The sequence below is a fragment of the Rousettus aegyptiacus genome, unplaced genomic scaffold (assembly GCF_014176215.1).
Source record: "Rousettus aegyptiacus isolate mRouAeg1 unplaced genomic scaffold, mRouAeg1.p scaffold_m13_p_5, whole genome shotgun sequence".
NCBI classification, from domain to species: Eukaryota; Metazoa; Chordata; class Mammalia; order Chiroptera; family Pteropodidae; genus Rousettus; species Rousettus aegyptiacus.
Genome location: NW_023416308.1, coordinates 92,249,391 through 92,257,644, shown reverse-complemented (window position 1 = coordinate 92,257,644; position 8,254 = coordinate 92,249,391). Strand labels below are relative to the sequence as shown.

Here is an 8,254-nt window from a genome sequence, read left to right as displayed (position 1 = left end):
TCATTTGTTAGAGAAAGAAAAGAACCATTCAAATTCCTTAGTAAAGAGAAAGAACAAGTAAAGTCTGTATTATCAAAACAAACAAACAAATAAACTGGTTTGGAGTTGCTCTTCTCGCCATAAAAAGACATATAAGCTTAGGTGATATGTTTGCTTCCCTGTTCACTGAAAAAATATTTTTGGAAAATCTTATTTCATGTAGAATTTGATGTAATAACACTAAATCTTATTTAATGACCACCAGAATGCTTTCTTGGAGTGTTTCCATTTTTTTTTTTTTTTTATGCTTTTCTATTTCCTATGACAACCTTGATCACTTCGGGTAAATCTGTGAAATGTTAGAGAAGAAAATGAATGATTAACTCATTCTCAGCAAGGAAGGTAGCCCTGGAATTGGATTTCCTAACCAACAAGATAGGCCGTGCTGAGCCATCCATAGCCTCATCTGTCCTCCATGCTCCTCACCCAGGGCCTTCCACATACTGGGATCAGGCATGATGCCTGTAGCTACCATTTAATGTGTGTGTATATGTGCATGTACACACCCTGGCCTCCACAGGGAACAAGCCTAAGTTTCCCACTTCAGTGGCAAAAGAGTATACCTAAAAGAGGGTTTCCTGATGCAATTTAAATCTGGGCTCTAATCTCATCTTTCCTTTCTCAATGGCATCAGGTAACAAAAATACTGAGTTTGAAATCAGATACATCCTGATACAAATTCACATACTACGATCTCATTTTTAAGTCATCTTAGGAAATCATTTACACTCTCTGAGCTTCGATGTTCTCGTCTGATCAAGGGGAATAAACAGACCTATAATATGTGAAATGTACTTCTATGTAGCAAGTGTTCGCCCCTTTAATTTAGACCTCAGTGAAGCTTGCGCAGTAGTATCTTCAGTCACTTTCTTTAACATTATCATCCTGCCCTAGAAAATAAAGTATCAAGCTGCTCTTTATAAAGTGAATTTAACTCACAGCTGGTTCTGAATTCAGGAACTACCTCATAACTAAATAAGCAATAACGAAATATTTCATCTGGCTTTTGCCAACTAGAGAGTCTTATGGGACTTCAGTTAAAAGATGAATATGCTTATATGCCTCAAACGGACTTTCACAACTTCTGAAAGTGAATGAATAATAACACTTAACATTTCTTGAGTGCTTATTATATGAAACTACTGAGGCACAACAAATTACCCCCAAACTTAACACAACAAATATTATCTCACATATCTTTTGAGGGTCAGGAGGCTAGAGGCAGTGGCTGGGTTGTTGTGGCTCAGGGTCTCTCATAAGGCTGCAGTCAAGATGATTGCCAGGTAGGTCATCTAAAGGTTGGAAGCTCTGCTTATAAGCTCGCTCACATGGGAAGGCAGATTCAGTTTTTTTTTTTTTTGGCTGTTTACTGAAGATGTTAGTTCCTTACCACATGTACCTCTCCATTCAGCATTTTATATGTCCTAGCAACATAGCAGATGGCTTTTGCCAGAGCCAGTTATCCAAGAGAGCAACAAAGATATGGTATTAGGGAAATGACACATCATCACTTCCTCTAAAATCTATTCATTGGAAATGAGTCACTGAATCCAGCCTGCTGTTAGGGGATGGAAATTGAGCTCTACCTTTTGAAGAGAAGAGTATTAAAAAAATTGTGGACATATTTTAAACCATATTTAATATGCTAGAAGCTATTATAAGTATGCAATGTAAGTTATTCCTATTTAGTTTACACCATGCCTCTACAAGACTAGAAATTATTATATCTCCCATTGTGCAGATGAAATAACTGAGGCCTAAAAATTTTAAGCTACTTGGGATGTGGTGGTGCCGAAATTCCAAACCAGCCAGTGTGAATGAATGTAGAGCCAAAACATGTGAATCATCAAAAAAATTTTAATTTCATTTAATAAAAACCTTAATAATTTTCTTTTAAACTAATAATCTATGTAGACTATTTGATAATACTTTAGTAAATAGAATTTTTAATAAGCAGAATATATCAATCCCCAACAGTGCCAAATAATTAAGAATTTATTACTTACGAATTAGGATCGATTGTGATGGGTAGATATAAGTTTACAATATTTTTCTATAGGGGTTGTTCATTCTCAAATACCATCAATCCCAGAAAAATTCTTTTTAAAATATAAAAAATATTTTAAATGTTTAGCCATTTATTCAGCCAGGATGATTAAATGTTCTAAGAGATATCTATAGAATCTGGTGTGAAATTATATTATGATCTTTTTCACTCCTCTACTTTTTTATGGTCTCATATTTATTTCCGATTGTTTCATAAACATAAGGGGTGGAGTAGGGGGGAGAGCCTCCATTGAGTAATAACTTACACTGTCATTTAAGAGCTTCTTTTCTGCCAAAAATGGTTTGAGTTTAATTTACTAGGGGATAAAATTGCAGTTGTTAAGCAAATCAAAGCAGAGGGGAGAAGAGCCAACGATCCGGATCATGGCCTCGGTAACAGGCAAAGAAAAAATGTCAGCAAGATATTAACCAAATAAATAATAGATGAGAGATCGGGGCAAGGGCAGAAAGAAAGAATGGAGAACGAACAAATGAATGAATGGACAAAATAATAAATAAAGAAAAGTGGGTTTGAATGTAAAAGAGATAAAAGAATGGTGTAGGCAAATGTTTTGCTGTGGCAAGGAGAATAATAGTGTCACGGTTGTATGCAAAAACCTTTCACAGCTCTCCACTGCCTGCCTAGAGCAGAGACGGGCAAAATATTGCCTACTGCCTCACTCCAGCTGCCTGTCCCCAAGAGGGCTAATAGCTGAGAGTTGATAGACGAGAAGCTTGGAAAGTAAGTCCTTCAGGTCTAAAGAAAGTTCTTGGAGGCGTAGCATGGAATCCTTTTTCTCCAACCATCCTTTGCTGCTTTAGACAGTACAGTTTTTAGTCTGGTATGTCAGTATGTCAATAAAGAGAATTATTCTAATTCAAAGATATGAATCCAAATCTCAATCATCTACCTGAAGGCTAAAGATAATATATGTTCATCAAAACTATTATAATGAAGATTAAATGAGATAAAGCAAGTAAAGCATTCAGCATGGTGTCAGACTGTGTCGGCTGCAATTATTATTATTATTAACTATATTTTAGGCTTTAGGAACTCATTATTCCAAAAAATGATCCAAAGGAACAAATAAATATGTACTGTAAAAGATATAAAAATTCAGGGGACATGGCAATTGCAATCATTATGTATGTTCAATAAATGGCACCTCCGTAATTATCCCGGGATCTGGAAAAAAAAAAAAAAAAAAAAAAAAAAAAGGCCCGGGAATGGCAAATGGGTGTCCAAATATCACATTTGGACAGATAAAAGTTGAGCTGGGCCAGCTAAGGCAGACTTATCCATCTGGTCATTGCAACACTGAATTAGGACAAGCCTCCTACCCTGTCCCTTACAGGGGCAAAACCAACCCCTGGAAGGGCAGAGTGGAAAGGCTACATCAAAAAATAGAAGAGAGTGGCCGAGCTGAGTATGCCATATTCGTTTGTTTCAGTGAATTAATCAGTCACTCTTTCTCCTCTAGATCAGAGTAAGGAAGAGGAAGACTGAGAAGATAGGCTTACTGAGCTCCTCTCACATGAAAGGAAACATCTAGAGTTGGAGAGAAGTATTTTTCCATTACAGGGCTTTCATAGAGAAGTTCTGACTGTTCCAACCCCCAGTCAAGCCCCATCCATTGACAGCACTGGGCCTGGGACCAGAGACACAAAAAATCAATTCAAAAAGTTCTTAAACTCTCTAGGTATGATATGGTACATACTCTATAACAAATTTTTTGCTTTAGTGATGTATTTTAATTTTTTGCAACATATTTTGTCAGAGTTGATTGCCTTTTTAAAGCCTAAGAAATTACTTTATAAATAAATAATACCTAAAACACATAACCAGGGAACTAACGTAACTAGGAAAACCTGAAGATCTGATTTTCAGTCAAAATTCAACCACTTTCTAGCTAAATATTCTTGACCAGTTATTTAAACTAAATCTCGGTTATGCCTTTAGAATGAAGAAGACACCAGGTTGCCTAAGAAGTTCCGTAGGATGCTGGGCAGATCACTAAAGGTTATATATAAAAGCACTTCGAAGGTGCTATGCTTATAGGTATGGCATCTGCAAGGACTTCAAATATTTTAATTTCATAGAAAAATAAAAGAATCTTGTACTTTAGAAACAGGCAAAAGAAAAGGAACCATCAGTGTTTTAATATTACATGACAGCAAAGCAAAAAGAGGAGAGATTCTGTTTCTTCCCACTCGTAAATCCATTAATTTTTCATGATGGGCTTAGCCTTGAAGAGATTTTACATATAAGAGGAGTTTTTCATTATGTAGTTCAAAGGCCACATATTTGAGAATCAATCAGTTATCAAAAAATTGGATATTTTATATAGATGCAATGCCACTATATTTATCCTTTTTTTTAAAGTCAGGCTGAACCTACCTGAATATCTTCTTATAAATGCTTTTCATTCAAAAATGAAACAAAAGATGTGCTGCTGCTAAGAGCTCCAAGGTCTAGAATGCTGCCGTGTTCCTTATTATAATTCCTTTCTTCAAAATAGCATTTTGTGTCCCTGAAGGACAAGCCCTGTGTTCACTCCACTCTAGGAATTGATTAATGTCTCAGGATGTGATGTATATTTAAGCCAGACTCTTGGCTTATTAGCAATTCACAAACCATGACGGTTCACAGTTTTGTGCACAACTTCATTTTGCATTTGAAAATGTTTAAAAATCTGCCTTCATTCTCAGAATAGTATATAAACACGTCAACAAATCACATGTGTACTGAGGGAAGAGAGGTAGAAGGTTATGAATTTTATCACAGCCTTGGGCTGTTCTGTGACAAATTAAATATAATTCTGGCCACTGAGGTCCCTACCATGCAGTTGGTCAGAATGAGCTATAAATAGATTGAACCTCTCTTATTGAAGACAAGTCACCAGCTCACCCAAACATAAATTGTATTCCTCATACTAGAAAGAAAATTACACCATGCTAAAGGTACACCTCTCATTTGTACAAGACATATCTTATGATTCCTTAGGACACAGATTTTACAGCAAAAAAAAAAAAAAAAAAAAGTCACAAGACATGGGTCAAGAGCAGGGACGGGAGAGGTGGGGATAGTGCCAACACCTGGGAAGGGGGTTCAGATTAATTGAGTATATATTCTCTTTTACATACATATATGTGTGTGTGTGTGTGTGTGTGTGTATATGTGTGTGTATATATGTATGTGTGTGTATATATACATATATACACACACACACACACACACACATATATATATATATATATATATATATATATATATATATATATATTCTGTATCTTAAAGGTAAATTTTTTTCCTCTTGTCTTTGGGACCTTAACAGGCAGTAGAAAGTGAATAGAAAAAAGGTCCCCACACAAAATTTGTCCTGAACCCCACCGCCAAGAGATTCTACTTTTCAACAGGATTTAGTCACAGGCAAACCTCATTTTCCCTCTTAATTTAAGAGTATGCAATTGGATTCAAATGTAAGTGGTCTCTTTCTGTTCTGTGACTGGTGTAAAGATAGGCTTTGATATGAACCAACTATCCTAAAATAGCCTACAGTCAATTAAAATGTTTATCTCTTAGAGCTTTAGCTTATAAAATAAGATGTTTTATGTTTTATATACTTTACCAAAATAAACAAAGAAAAATTTAAGAAGAAATAAGGTATTTTCTCCCAGAGAAATGTACATATTAAGTAAAAAGGGGAAAGGTTTTCTGTGACTATATCATAGAATTATAGACTTTCAGAATTGAAAGGGAGCTTAGAAAATTCATCCAGTACAGAATTTCTCAGGATATAATCCTACAAGTTTGTTATAGCTTTTTTTTTTTTTTTTTTTTTTTTTTTTTTTTTTTTTTATGCCTACAGCACCTGGTCTTCCTCGGTGATCTCCCATCCAAGTACTAACCAGGCCCAACCCTGCTTAGCTTCGAGATCAGACAGAATCAGGCTTGTTCAGGGTGGTGTGGCCATAGACTTGTTATAGCTAATTTTACAAGAAGAATGAGTTATAAGTTGTAGTGGTCATTAGTTCTGCTCACTACCATACATTCACCTTTCCTCTCCTCTGGGCACCATCTATATCCCTTAGAGTTAACAAAGGCCATTTGACTAGGTCTGGCCAATGAATTGTGAGTAGAAATTATATGCATCCTATTTGTGCTGTAACATTTAATGGCAGGTTTGAGACCCTCCTAAACTTCCTGATCTCTTTTCTGGCAAAATGAATTGCAATTTTTCATGATGATGTCTACACCATCAGCTGGTATCCTTGAGTGACTGTGATGAAAAGAGCTCCTCTCCACTATCGTCAGACCATACTGGATATGTAAGAAAGAGAGGCTTTCTTATTTTAAACCTGTGAGATTGGGATGTATTTTTTTTTTCTCTCGCAGCATCACCTAGTCTATCCTGACTGAAACAATGGTCTGATAAGTTTGAGGAAATGCAGATTCACATTGAAATGTTCAAGGCTTTAAAACACTAATAGAAAATATGGATTTTTGAGAGAGGAATTACATGGAAAGCATTTTTCACACCTATTTGACAATGGAAGTTTTTGCTTTGTTTTATTTTAGTTTTTGCATGTTGTGCAGAATACTTATGACCATGTCAAAGATCTCAATGTTCTACACAGTAATTAGGGAAAACACCTAACTGCAGTGTACAAATAGCCTTACAAAGCACTAAAGAATGAAGGTCTTCTCCAAGTGACATAGTTAGTTAGGGGCAGACGTGGCAGCTGATGCTGGATGTTCGATTCTGGACCTGGCAAACTGCGGAAGCATCAGAAGTGAATCAAAAGGTTGCTAATGTTCTAACCTTTTCCATGCGTCTTTAAAGAGCTAGTCCAGTGGAAGCACTCATACACTTTACCATGCAAATTAAAATCAACACAAAGTTGCCATTTGCCCATGGAGAATTAAAACAAAGAAACCCCTAAGAAATGCTCAAAAGATTTCCCAATCTAGACAAAAGCAAGAGTTAATATTTTTGGAGAGTGAGGTGAAAAAAATATCTCAGCTGGATCTTCTGAAGCAGAACTCTACTGCCCTCTGCAAAAAAAAAAAAAAAAAAAAAAAATTATTTTGCTAAAAACCTGGCAATGAGGACCTCAAGGACATATTGCCCTTCTTTTTCTTGGGGGAAGCTTTGGCCAAAAATAAGATTCACTGAGCTTATTGTTAAGCCATGGGAGATACCTCTCTGCTTTGAAACAGTTTATTTTGCCTGGTGCTAGAGGCTCTCGGAGAATTTCTTTCTCCCAAACAAAATGACAGTAGTCAGAGTGATAGCTTTGAAGTCACGGGAGTAAAGATCTACTGAAACCTCATTTGGATTTAATCATAGTATTAGAGGAAAGGAGTAAAAGCTATTTGAAAAAAAAAAAAATCACAAAGTAAACTGCTGCATGGATATTGCTAGAAATTAAGAAAAGCTGTAAGCAATTGTTTTGACAAAGTTACCTTTTGTAGTAACTCCAAACCTCATCTCTGAGCGTCACCAATTCACTTTACTTCACAAACTAGAGAAGGTTCTCAATGGTGTGCTGTGTCTTTCATGAAATATGGTCCCCAAATGCATGTTCCCTGTGGCTACTTTGAAATTACTCAAATCGTATTGGGTTCTTCAATGGAGTGAAATGAGATCTTTATATAAAACGTAATGAAGTATAATTGGAACATAAATAATTTTAAAACATTTTGGTATAGGCTTGAATATGCATGTGAGTAATTTTGAGTCCTGCCCCAGGGCATATACTGGTAGGCACAGGTGGGGAGCACGCATTCTAAATAGTGCCTTGAGGGTACTAGACATAATAGCTAGGGCAGAAAATCTCTGCTTTCTCAGTCAAAGGACCTCTACAGAAAGACTTCTTTTTAAGTATTGTTTAACCCTATATGAATGGAGAGCCCACAGCCTCTCCCAGTAAGCTGCAGAAGCAGGGGCAGCCCAGCTCACCAAAGCTCTCTCTGCCTCAGCAAACACAAATGGCTGCAGTACCTACCCTGAAAGCTCTTTCTGCACAAAACAGGAGAAGAAATTAGAATAAACAGGACTAGGGAAAATAATGAATTTTAAGCTGCTATAACATCTTCCTTGGAGAACCAAATCCAGGGGAAACACCAATTAAAATGCAGAAGGAAGTAGTAAATCAAACCTGAGAG

General features: G+C 36.3%; 1 pseudogene; it reads right to left on the bottom strand.

The window, feature by feature from the left end:
- Positions 1 to 5,945: 5,945 nt before the first annotated feature.
- Positions 5,946 to 6,063, bottom strand: LOC118603560 (annotated as a pseudogene).
- Between the last annotated feature and the right edge of the window lie 2,191 nt (positions 6,064 to 8,254).